The sequence below is a fragment of the Anser brachyrhynchus genome (genome assembly GCF_964034855.1).
Source record: "Anser brachyrhynchus genome assembly, chromosome: 19".
Classification (NCBI taxonomy): Eukaryota; Metazoa; Chordata; class Aves; order Anseriformes; family Anatidae; genus Anser; species Anser brachyrhynchus.
In genome coordinates this window covers 6267968-6280912 of record NC_137712.1, presented here as the reverse complement: position 1 = coordinate 6280912, position 12945 = coordinate 6267968, and the positions used below count along the sequence as shown (strand labels likewise).

General features: G+C 60.0%; 1 long non-coding RNA gene across 1 annotated transcript; it reads left to right on the top strand.

The window, feature by feature from the left end:
- Nucleotides 1-4975: 4975 nt before the first annotated feature.
- On the top strand, nt 4976-5736 carry LOC308180267. The gene is made up of 2 exons (XR_013940854.1): nt 4976-5439; nt 5604-5736. It is a non-coding gene; the product is annotated as an uncharacterized lncRNA (long non-coding RNA).
- The last annotated feature ends 7209 nt before the right edge of the window (nt 5737-12945 follow it).

Sequence of the window (12945 nt, the reverse complement as noted above, 5' to 3'; positions counted from 1 at the left end):
TCTCTCATATTGCAGGTGCTTTGCTGGCAGGAGAAAGCAGGAAAAGTGGAGATATTGGGGGAAGATCAGGGGAAAATGGCTGCTGGAAGCATGGGTTGGTGCAGAAATGTTATCGGCTGTTTCTCTAGTTCAGCCTAACCCTGCACGCCGGTACGGGTGGTGATCCTCGTGTAATTATGACAGTTGGACAGTCACATTTTTCTGATGATGGAAAACCCGTGCCCTTGCTTGGGAACATCCCTCAGGGAAAGTGTCCTTGAGTGACGGAGTACCAGGGAATCCTGGAGAAGGAACTGTACCTCTCCAGTGCTGGTAGCAGAGGTTTTTGGTGACTGAGTGTTTCGTTCTCTGCCCCTTTTGTTGGTGGGATGTGTGGGGGATGTGGTAACTCCTGTCTGCCCAGCAGGTGGTTTTTTTATGGGGTCCAACTGCCTGCGTTCACCCCCAGGGCAGCTCTGGATGCTGTGCCCCCCTCGCTCCCGTCCCCTGGGAGGACATCGCAGCTAACCCAAAGGACAAAGAGCTCTGTCCTGAAAGCCGTGCGGATCAAGGCTCTTGCTTTGTGGTTTCTGAGGAGCAGCAGCTTGTGGTTTGTGTCCTCTGGCAGGGCGCTGGGATGGGAAGCGAAGGGAGCACGTTGCCTTTACTTTGTTTTGCACGTCCGTTTTTTCTCCTCCATCTTCTCCAGCCTGCTCCGAGCACCAGGAACCTCTGCTCATGTTGGGAGGCTTTCCTTGGTAAATGCTGCTTCTGCGCATCCCCACGGCTGCAGCGGGGTGTGGAGGAACATGCTCTTACCCAGCACAAATGCGCTGGTTCTCCGGGCTCCCCGCTGCCGCCTCTTTTGGGACGAGAGGAGGGAGGGAAGGAAGGAGCAGGGATCTCTGCTCCTTGGCACAGCTGCACCGGGGTCTCCGCAGCTCCGAGGCATTGCAGCTCGTCCCCAGATGGAGGGCAGGGCCCTGGGGGTGTTAGCCGTCTGCTGCTTTGCTCCCCAAAATTACCTGCAGGCTGTTTCGCGCTGCTGCTACCCACCGAATGGTGCCGAGAGCCGCGCTCCCCCCGTTACCCCCCAAGGTGGGTGCAGATGACTCCCCTCCTGACATGTGTGTGATCTGGGCGTCTCTTCCCGGGCAGCTGGCGGGTTATTTTTGGTCCTGGAGCAGCCCAGATCTAGTTTCTGCCGGGGCGAGTCCCTGCCCAGCGCCGCGCTCGCATCCCCGGTGCTGGCGGGGGCGCAGAGCCCCGGCTGCCTTCGTCCCCGCGGGGCTGCTCCGTGCTCGCCCGCGCAGGGCTGGGCCAGCATCTCCCTGGGACGGCTGGGGACGGGGGGACGTTGGCCAGGTCTGCGGGGGCTCACCTGGATGTATCTGCTCGGGAAACCCAATCTGCGGGCCTCTCTGGGGGTGAAGGGACGGGCAGGAGCAACTGGTGCCGTGGCAGGGCTTGGAAATCCAAGCCAGCGCCTCGTCACGTGCATCCCCCTCGGCTTGCAGGCCGGGGGGGTGGCAGCCCCCTTCCCTCAGCTCCTGGCCTCCTGCCCGGGTCCCGCAGTGGAAAACCCTGCGGAGGGGTGCTGGGGGGCTGCTGGGGGCTTCCTGAGCTGGGTTTGTCCCAGCAGTCCTGGAGCAGAGCCTTATTCCATTGCAGCGGGAGCTGCTCAAAGCGTCCTTCACCCCATCGGCGTGTTGGGGTGCTAACGGGGCCCTGCCTACCTGGAGGGACAGCGGAAGGCAAATGCAATCAAAAAGGGCTTTTTTTCCAGGTTATACACAGGGTGCGTTTCTGCTGAAGCTCAGCTGGGTACCTGATGTAGAGGGCAGGACCAAGATTTGTGTGTTTGCAAGGTGACGGCTGGCAGAGGCACGCTGCCGGAGGTGCTGAGGGTCACTTTGGGTGTCAGCGCTGCCCTGGGACATCCCTGGGTGGCAGGGGAGGCTGTGGCATTCCCCGCCCGGCACTCCCAACCCTCCCTAGCATGGCTACCAAGCAGGGACAGCTTTTCCTCGCTGAAAACTGTGCCCTTTCCTCCGGGGAGGGAGCAGCGACGCAGCCTCCCACGCTCCTGCTCGTTGCCTTTCAGCAGAATGCCGCCCGGGTAACCCTGGTGCTTCTCTCCGCTCCTGGCAGGGAGTGAATCTCTTTCCTATCTCTAAACGTGGGCTCGTGGTGTGAGCACAGGGGTTTTTTTTGTCTCCCCAGCTCCGAGCCCCCCCATTCCCCTTGCTGTATGGGTTTCTGGACTCGCCTCCCAGCACCATCCTGGCTCCCAACCCTGCTGCTTTGGCTCCTGGCAGCTCCTCTGCAGCAGGAGCTCGTCTCCCCGTGAGGGTCTCAAACGCCACCAAAACCAGACCCAAATCAGCTGTGAATAGGCTTGAGCATCCTATTCAGGAGGACAATAGGAAATCAAACAGATGCCACGTCTCCTCCGACTGTCTGTGCGCCCGGTTGTCTTTGTTGCAGGTGAATTGGGGGAAAGAAAACAGGTTTGTTGTGACAGCACCGCGTCCGAGCTGCCCCGCTCTGCTGCCTGGCAGCCAGGAGAGGTGCAGGAGGAGTTGGTGGGGCTGCTGCCTGGGGGCTGGGGGCTCCGGTGCCCTGTTTGGCTCTGAGGTGTGCGGAGAGCACCGGGCTCTGTGTGGCACCGTGGGTTTGGGGCGGATGGCTCGGTCTAGTTGTTCCTATCCATTGAAGCCCTTGGAGAGGATGAGCTGCCTCCGGTGTCCCAGCCCGGCTGGGTGTTTGGTTGCAGAATAGAGCGTATCTCGTGCCTCTGTGCTGGTCTTCGCCCTGTCTCTTCCCCTGCACTGTGTGGCTGGGCACCCTCTCACAAAAATCACCTGGACTGGGAGTGAAATCGAAATGCCCAAAGCAAAATCCGGAGTGAAGCATCCTCGGAGCCTGCTGCCCCACTGAGATGTCTCGTGGGGCGGGTGGCAGCGCCGCTTCGTGCCACGGTGCTGCTATGGGGATGTGCTGCTGAGCAGGGAGAAGGCAAGGGCTTTCCTCCCCCTCCTGCCAAGCTCCTTTCCTGCAGCTCTGCCTGTTGGGGTGGGTTTGCTGGCAGGGGGCTGAATGCTGACCCTACAAATCCGGGAGCGGGGCTTCACGTCCTGACCCTCCTCTCACTTTGGGCTCTCCCAGAGCACCGAGACCAAGCTGTGGGTGGACGGATGGACAAACCGATGTCCCCTGCTGGAAGGGGCTTGGGCTGGGGAGGCGGCGGGCATTGCTGCGTCCTCCGGGAGCACCCCCCCGGCGGGGTGACCCAGCGCGGGGTGCCCTGCCGTGGGTGCTGGCGGGAGCCTGCGGTTGGGCTGAGCCCCAGCCGTGAGCGCCCGGTGCAAAGGCAGCCTTCCCTTTTGAAGTCTGACACCCGGGATTTTCCCCACCCACTAGGAGGACTGAAGGCAGGCAAAAAAAAAAGGGCAGAAAAAGAAAATAAAAGAAAGGGGAAATAAAAAGAGGAAAAAAATCCTTTTTTAAGCTACTGGTGAGGGCACGTCAGGGAGGCAGAGGCTGGAAGGGGCTGGGGGAGCACCCTGTGTGTGTCCGGCCGGCTCTGACTCAGCCCCACGTGCAGGTACAACCCCGCTGCCGCCTGGTTTCGGGCTGAGCCTCGCTCACGAGGTGAAACCCAGAGGGGTTTGCAGGGGCAGGAGGGAAGCACAGAAACGGGAGCAGCCCCTGCAGCTTGCTTCTGGCCGCTTGGTGCGTGGTGGCCCCGAATTGTCCCCTCTTGCGGGTGTCCCCTCCCTCCCCAGCTGCGTCCCCCTCGGGAAGGGCCCGACCTTGGGTGGAATTGGGAGCCAGGATCCGGCCCCGCTGACGGAGGGCTGTGGGATGAGGCTGCCTCGAAGAACAAAGCCTCGCTGCGCCCGCCCGCCGGGTACCCCAGGGGCAGGCCGGGCGTGCAGCCTCGCTGCGGAGGTAGGACGGGAAGGTTTTCTGGTCCTGCCTGTCTGGTTCAGCGCCGGCTGGGGCTTGGGTGAGCCAAAAGGCGGCTCGAGCCGGGATGCGAGGCTTGGACTTGTTTAAAACTTCTAAAGCTTGAAGCTGAAAAAGCTGTAACTTTGGCCCAGGATTGCAGGATAGACCCGACCTGCTGGGGATGGGGATGTGGACACGAGGTTGGATGTGGGGCCTGGGTGTGTGCTGGGGGCTGGTGCAGCTCCAAGGGGCACTGGTGACGGTGTCACCGCCCACCCTGTCCCTCACCTCACCCAGCCGTGGGTCCTGGCTTTAGACTGTAGGTTTGATGTCAAAGCTGTAGAGGGGTGAACCTGGCTGCCTTTGGCATCCCAAATCCTGCCTTGACTCGTACTCCTAGGGTACGGCACGTCCTCATCTCTCTGGGGAGAAAGGGATGCTGTGTGGCTGAGCCTGGCGGGCCCTGCCAAGGTTTGGGAGCAATTCCCAACCTAGCCTGGCTTGTGAAGGCATTGGGGCCGTTCCTTGCTCTTGCCCAGATCATGGACGAGGTGGGACAGTGTCGTTCCCGAGCAGTGTTGGTCCTGAGGTGGTGCAGGACTTGGAGCAGAAGGCTGCTCTTTTGTTCCTCCACAAAATGGGAGGGACGGGGACATCCCTCGCCATGGGGGCACTGGCAAGTGAGGGGGAGCCTTAAAAGCCAGCCTGCTTTAGGGCCTTCCCTCTGTTTCTCTGGGGGATGCAAAATCCTTCGCTGTTCCCTCCTAACATCCCGAGCAGCTCAACTTCTTGCAGCTGGGCCCTACCTGGAGTTAATCCCCATGAGAAAAACCTCACCTGGAGCCCCCAGCTGTGTGCCCGCACCTCTCCACGTGCGACACGGAGGGGAGCAGCCTCTGCTGGTGCCAGGGGAGGTCCCGTGCTGGGAGAGGGGTGCTGCCGGTGGGCTGTTCCTGCTCCAGCCGGGGTTAACCTCCTCACGAGGCTGGGCCGAGGGGAGGGAAGGAGGAAGCTGCTTGTGCGATTGTTCCTAGGAATCAAACGTGAAAGGAGCAGGAACGTGGTGGCGCAGAGGAGGGGAACCTGTATGCCACCTGCGCTGGCTCCGTTGTCTCCTCCTGCTCCAGCTGCTGAGCTCGGCATCCCTTCAATTTCCCCCCTCTCTCTCTCTCCCCGTGCCGTGTGGCTGAAGGTTTGCAGTAAAACCCCAAAAAGCCTCGTCCTCGAACCGCTCCTCCTGCCAGCTTCCCTGATCAGACCCCACGCTTCTGCCCGGAGCCAGCTGCGGGGCTGGGGGACACGTCTGCCGTCACGCCGCTCTCCTGCCCGCAGCCCGTTTGCGTTCGTGCTTGCAGCCGTGCATTAAAGGGCTCCGAGCTCCTCGTTACCAAAGTGCGGGCTCCGAGTTTTAACGAGCCACCCGTGGGAGCCGGGACTGGGAGAGACGGAGCGCCGTCCCGCTGAACCGAGACAGAGGCTGACAACAGGCACCGCTGCCTGGAAACGGTGGGCAAAGGCTTTATTGACCACTGGAGGTCACTTTTTCAATAATGCAGTACAATCCAACTTTATTTTGTCAGTACCTTTCATGCCGCCTGCTCCCGAGCTGCTCAGCGGATCCGGTGCAAAGGGAGTGGGAAGAAACATATTTTTTATTTTTTTTTTTTTAGAGCTGGGGAGCTGGAGGCTGCTCGGCAGCATGGAGCGAGGAGGGGGAAGGCTCCTGTGCCCCAGCCAAGGGGCAGGGGAGGAGAAGAGCAGGAAAATGAAGCAGCCTGGATGCTGCTCCCCTGTGCCACAGAGGCACCTTCAGGCTCCTTGGAGGCAAATGAGCGTGTTTGGCCCTGGGGTGGCTGGAGTCCTCCCAGCTCTTCCAGGCATCGAGGTGAGCTTTCTGCCCATGCTGATGCCCCACAAGGGCTCGGTCAGGCGCCTCCTCCCAGCCCAGCACCAGCAAAATCCCAAACCCTGTCCCGGTATGGTGCAGCCAGGCAGCAGGAGCTGAGGGGGGGCTGTGGACAGTCTCTGGTCACCCCAAAATCCCATGCCAGGAGCAGGGAGGGACATCCTGGAGCTGTGTGGAGCTGGAGGCTGCTGCTTCTGCGAAAGGACTGGGGGAGTTTCCGTGCAGAGCCCCCGAGCGTGGGAAGGGAAGGAGGTGAGAGGTGGAAAACCCAGCAAAAAGCCTTGGTAAGGAGTGGGCAGCAATGGCTGGGGCAGGGATCAGCCTGCTGGACTCAGGGATGTCCCCTGCTCCCCCACCTCTCACGCAGACCCCTCGAGCCCCTCTTCCCATTGCCTCCTGTTTCTACGTGGCTGCCTGTCCCCTCCTGCATGCATCCCTGCTCTTGGCCCTTTCTCTGGCAGGAAAGCAGGCGCTACCATGCATCCACAGCATTTTGGGGTCTCCTTGCTCCGCACCTCCAGCACCTTCTGGGTGCCCAGGCTTTAATTCCCCCATCCTGCCCGGCTCAGCTGAGGTCTTCTCCTGCCTCCTCTGCGCTGCCGGAGCTGCTCGGAAAGCCCACGGGATTTCAGCGGGGCTCTGTGAAGCCCAGAGGCATCCAGGCTGGGCTCTGTGTGGCACTGGGAGGAATTCGGCCTCCTCGTGTTTCTTTTTGCCGTGCTGGAAGTCGGCGGGGAAACTGCTTGTGCTACGTTTGTTTCTTACACAGCCTGGGGAGGACGGGGCTGGGTTTGAATGGAAACGTCGGTGTTTGGGCACGCTGGGTCCGGGCTCTGCACCGCTGCGCCTGGCCTCAGCCCCTTCTCCCCCCCACGGGGGCGTTACCTCCTGGAGCCTCTAATCCCACTGCGTGGCCGAGATCCAAAGCTGCTCTGTCTCTTGAATTGGGGTCCTGGAGCCTCAGGACCTCGGTGCTCCCCGCTCAGCCCCTGGGGACCCCTCGCCCCGGGGCAGGGGTCGCCGCGTGCCATGCCGGAGCCGGCCACGTGCGAGGATGGCGAGCGTTTAACTGCTGCAGCAGATGTGACTTGGAAGGCGCGTCGGAGCAAATATTTAAAGATCCGGCTTTATAAAGCCACTTTTTGGCCCATAAACCACCCGCCCCGCAGCTCCCGGTGCTGTTGCTGTGAGCTCTGCTGTTTGCTGTTCCTGCTGCTCGGCCGCGGTGCCATCCAGCCAGGCGCGCTTAGTGATGGGGTTTTCCCCTTTTCCCCTGCCCCTGGTGTTTTATTTTGTGTATTTATTTATTTATTGGGGGTGTTTTCCTTCTCTCAGCAGAGGGGGATGGGAAGTGACCTCTGTAGCAAGCGAGGCCCTATCCTGCTCGCTGCCAGCCCTGTTCCTCTCTCCCCCCTGCTCATGCAGAAGGCTTTTACCATCTCGGCTGCTGATTTCGGAGCAGCAAAGGGTACCTCTCCTGGGCCCGAGGCAGGAGCTCTGCTTCCTTGTGCTGCTTTCCAGCCCTGCTTGGACAGCCTGGGAGATGGGGCTGAGGAACATTGTTGGAGGGGAGCTCTGGGCCCCACGTTTGTTGTCACCCACCCTATGATGTTCTGGGATCAGGTGGGCTCCAAGGCTCAGCAATCACTTGATCCTTGTGGTTGTCTTCCTGCTGCTTCAGATGTGTTTTTTGAGGTTCTAAACTGGGAACCCAGTCTCCTGGGGTGGAAGGGCAGGGATCCCACGTCCCCTTTGGCTCCGGAATACATCAGGTTCCCAGAACTGCTCCTCGACTCGTTTACACAGCGCGGAGCAGCCTCCGGTTTGCGCTTCCCTTCGCTGTGTTGTCCTTCAGCCCGGGTCCCGTGGAGCCAAGCACTGACGTGTCTGCTAACATGGGCAGCTCTGCTCCTGAATGAGCAGAAGAAAAATAAATAGCATCTCAAATTGCAGCTTGCGTGCAATGGGGCCAGGTTCCTGCTCTCTCTCCGGCTCGAGGTAGTGACTTCTGACTTGCGTCTGCAGTGAGAGTAAGGTGATGATTGCGTCCAGGAACGTTTTGGGATAGACCCAATTCAATCTCCTGGTGCTTCCCTTTCTGCCTCGTATTAAACCCTGCCCAAACTCTCCTGGGAGAGCCGCCGACACAACTCCCTGGTGTCTCCGCGGCGCTTTGAGATCCTCAGATGCGAGCGGTTAGGGAAGCTTTTAACGGTGCTTAACTCCCTCGGGGATGGAAGTCCAAAGCGAGGGGAAATTATTCACCATTGTTAAGGAAAAAAAAAACCGCGTTGGCGCGTTGGGTTAAACCCCACGTTGTGCCCTCTAATTATGCAGCAGAGGCCCGGGCTGCCGGAGCGCCTGGTGACGATGGGGTGGTTGTGCTCGGCTGGAGGGAGCCGGGCCCCGATGAGATCAAGGGGCCTTTGATTTCGACGGGTACTGAACCAGGCGCCGCGATATCAAACGGGCTAATCAGATAACAACCTCAGGTCGCCTGGCACAGATTCGCGGCCCCGAGTTGGGGCAGGCAGCGCAAATTGGGCAGCCAGCTGGGGAGGCTGCGTGAGCCGGCGCGCTGACGGCTCGTCCCTAATGAAACGGGACGTCCGGTAACGGGCTGGTGTGGGGTGGCTGGGTGTCCGGGACGTGGTGGGGGTCAGGCACCCTCCCTCTGGGCCGGGGGATGTGGTGGGGGTCTGTGACCCTCTCCTACCCCGCTCCTGTGGCTAAGGGCTAATGCAGGGCTGCCCGCACGGGCTGGTGTGAAGGAGATACAGAGGGGGAGCAATTGGCTGGGGTGAACTTGAATCCTTTGTTTGAAGGCTTCTGTAGGTTTTCTCCATGATTTTTTTTTTTTCATTGCAGCCCTTGGTGTAGCAAGCTGGCACCTGAAGTTATTTTTTTCTGCTGTCTTCTAAACGGGGAGATTGGGCACAGCAAGAGGCGTGCTGTAAAGGGAAAGCAGTGCTGATGCTCCTCGGGGATGCTGCAGCTCCAGGATGCCTCTTCGGGGGGCTGCTGCCTACGAGGTTTGAGTTCTCTGATCCTGGGTCTGGCTGTGCTGGCAGGAGCCCTGCTCTGTAGCATGGGGCCCGATCCCCAGGGGATTTTGCCCTGGTCTTGCAGGGCCACGAGGTGTTTGCAGCGTCCTTGATCTCTCCCACTCTTTACCCATGGTTCGTTAGTGCTGGGGTCCTTGGGCTTTTTTTTTTTTTTTTTTTGTCATTTGGCAGCTGTGTCTGGTGGTGAGCAGCGCTGGGGGCAGGCACGCCGTGGGTCTGCGGGGATAGCTGTCGGGTCGTGGGCTCTCTGCTGGGGGACCAGCGGCTGCTGCAGCGTGGCTGGCCCCAAAACAGCCCCTCCAGTTAATATTTGGGGCCAGGGCTGCTGCTTTGAGGCACAGACCGGCAGGCTGGAGGTGCCTGAAGTGACACCTCAGGTCTCACCTCGCTTCTGGCCTTGTAGATGAATGATGCTGGATGTGCTGCTTCTCAGGGGCTGGAGCCTGCGATGCCCAACTCCCCTGCCTTTGTTTAGCAGCTGGGTTTTAAACCATGAGCTCCAATCCCAAAGCTTGTATTTTTTTTTTTTCCCTGTGGCTAGGGGAAGTCGTAGTGTGCATGCACACTCTGTGTGTGCAGAGTGATGTCTAAGTGGTTTGCTCCCCAGCCTGGCCCACCATCGTGCCCCGTGGCTGCAGGAGTGCTGCCTGAGGTCTCCGCCTGCCCCAAAAAGCTGGGCTGGAAGTGGGTCAGTAGGTTTACAACTTCTGGGGAGGCACGGTGTGATCCTATCAGCCTCATACCTTAAAGGAAGCTGCCTGGAGTCAAATCCGAGGCAACAATGAAAACTTGGAGAGGAACAGAGAGGAGAGGCAGCGGGTTAGCAGATGCAGAAATCCCCCTGGGTCCTATCAAGTGTTTTGCCAGTGTTAAACGCTGAGTAAAATATAGTGCCTGGGAGATCAGATCCCTGGGTATTCCCTTTGGACGGGGAGACCCTGGGTTGAATATCTCTCTGGTGAATCATCTTTTGGAGCTATCAGCGCGGAGATCTGGCACGGGGCTCTCGCAGCGCCTCGCCGCTGGATGTGACATCGCTTGCAGGCTCTTTGGGTGAGACCACTCGGAGAAGGCACACAAATAGCGTCATGGGGCTCTCTGCTGCTAAAGCTCGGTTCCCTGGATGCTTGGGTTCAGCAACAGCAAGCAAAGCCCTTCTGGGACGTCCGGAGCACCCAGAGCTTACAGTGGAAAGGGTGAGCAGAGGGGCTGCAGCAACAGTGGGCTCTGCTGCTGCTGTCTCCAGCAGCAATTTGGGGAGAATAGCCACAAAACCTGCTCCACAGAAGCACCTCCTGAGCTTGCAAGGCCCATCACGGGGCTCTTCCAGGTCTTGAGCAAGCACCTGGCTGTTCTGCTAGATCCTCCCGTGTGAGCTGACCGGCAGACTAAAAGGTACAAGAGGTCAAGATGGGAAGGAACCGATTGCTAAATGACCTTCAGGAATGATGCAGAAGAGCCTGTGTGGCACAGGGAGGTGTCAGGCCCATAAAAGAGAAATCCTACAAGGAAAGCTGGTGAGGGAGAGGGTCCAGTTAGGTTTGTGCTTGGTTTTTTCCTTTAATCCATCAAAGAGACTCTCCCAAAGAGGGGAAAGGACATTGGGGGAGCAAAGATACTGCCTTAGGTTGCGAGAAGAGCACAGCAGGAGGGTGAAACTGCGTGACCCTCAGTGCGTTGGGGCGATGGGTTGTCTTCTCCCCCGAATTTGGTCTGGGGACGTGCTGGGAGGAAGAGGCTCATGCTGCCTCTCCCCCTTGTTTTGGGAGCCGCGTGTTGGCTGCGGCTGGTTTGGGGACTGCTTGGCTGCTTTCTTCGTTTGGGATCGAGGCGCAGGAGGCAATCTGTGTGGATAGCACGAGAAGTGCTCACGCTACATACGAAAAGCTGCAGACTTGCTGGGGGGGGGGGGGGAGCGGGTTTGAAGTTGTATCTCCTCCAATAAATCAGCGCAGCCTGGGCCTCCCCGCCCCCATCGGCGCCTGTGTGCGTGTGTTCGAGGGAAAATCCAAAAAAAAAAAACCCCGAGGACTTTGTTTCGCCGATCCCCGCTCGGGTCGGCACGGCCTCGCACCGGGGCAGCAGCCGCTAAAACCCCGATAACGCCGTCGGCAGCAGCGAGCGGAGCGGGGCTCGCCTGCACCGGGTGCTGCTTCCCCGCTTCGGGTGCAAGCAGCAAGCTGTTCCTGCGCGTGGGCTACCGCCGCTGCCAGGAGAGCTATTCTCATTCAGGGGAGAGAAACGAGCCGTGCAGAAAGGAGGCACGTCTCATGTCGATAGGCAGCACCTGCCTGCTCCGCCGGCACGCGGTGGCACCGCTGCGCATGGGGCCGGCTCGGGGAGGTTGGCTGCGGGCACGTGGGGCGTGCTGGGGTTGTACAGGGAACACCCCCCCCCCCCCCCCCCCAGCTAAATCGGCGCGAGCAGCCCCGGGTGGGATGCTGCACCACGATGTGCAGCAGGCGCAGGGTGCGACACGGTGCAGGATGCGGCCCGTTATAGCCGCCAGCGTCTCGTGTTGGTGTTGGGAGCGATGCCCTGCTGCTGCTCCCGAGGCATTTTCACCCCCCCCCTTCTGGCCCATAAAGAACAATGGTTTAGGGGAGGTTGGGCTGCTTTTGGGGTTTCTTTGTTCTCTTTAAGTTTTTTTTTTTGTTTTTTTTTTTTTTCCTCGGGTGGTGTTTGAAGCTGGCTGAGGATGCTTCACTTGCGCTGCGCAAGGAAGGGATTGTTTCAACCCTTCCCTTGCATCTTTCACTGGGAAACTCCTGGGAGTTTAAAAAAAAAAAAAAAAAAAAAAAGAAACGTTGACGCTGACCTCTCGGAAAATTTCAGCCCCTGGTGGAGGTGGCTGCGTGTCGAGCGGAGCCCTTGAAGCCGCCGCCTGGGCGGAGGGTGCTGGAGCTGCTCAGCGCCGTAGCTCGAGGGCTCTGATTTTCGGCAGAGCGCGGCTGGCAGGGTGCCGAGCCGCGGGAGGGCCGGCCCGTCCCCGAGCACCTCCCTGGGTGCCGGATCTCCTGCCGATCTGGGATCCGCTTGAGTGTGTCCGCCTTGACGCCAGCCTGGGCAGGGACCCGTTCCGGGTGTCTCGGAGGGATTGCGTGCGTGTCCGGCCATCCCTCAGACCGCTTTGGGGACGGGAGCTGCCCGGGGGAGTGCTTTCACCCCCCCGGTTTGGCAGAAAGAAGCAAGCCAAGGGCAACCAGCTGGGGAAGAAGCAAGATTTTACACCACATCTTTGGGGTGGGAGAGGAGACCTCAACTCCCAAGTGTCTCATTTTGCTGTACTCCCACCATTTCCCCCCCAAAAAAATCCTTCCTGTGGAGAAAAGGCCGTCTCGCCCCACGTCATCCTTGGGGAGGGAGGGGACCCCGAGTGTGCCGGGGCGCAGCCCCCTCCTCTCCTTCTTCTGGGGGGGGGTCTGCAGGGTGCTGGGTGCCCCGCCGGAGCCCCGTGCCCTGCCGGATGTCGGGGAGCCAGAGGGGCCGCCCCGCAGCGCAGCTCCCGGCCCCGAACAATGGGGCCATTGAGGGCTGGAGCCGGGGGCTCGGCTCGGCCAGGCGGGCTGCGGGCTGCGGACGGGGAGGACAGCTGAGCTCGCTTGTTCCAGCCCGGCGGAGTCACAGCCCAAAATAGGAGCCGGGTGGCTCCTTCGGAGGCTGGGCTTCTTTATGCAGAGGCCGCGGCCTGTTTGCGCGTGGGGTTTTTGTGGGGTATTCGTGGCCTGGAGCTTGGGGGGGGTGGGTGGGAGGAAATGAAGGAGGGGGCCGGGCAGTTGTGTGAACTTATTTTTTTTTTTTTTGCATGTGTTTAAAAAGGCAGAAGCGTTGGTATTTTTATCCCCCCTCCCTAATTTCCTGTAGGTCCTTACGCTTCCCTGCAAAACGGGAGCCCTGCTGGTGCCAGTGCTGGAGTGATGGGGACGAGAGATGCGCTCAACAGCTGGTGGCACCAGGCTGTCCCCATTTTACGTGTGTGCCTATGTCTGTGTGCCATCCCAGTCGCTAATCCTGGGCTCCTCCGTGGCCGTCAGAGCTGCC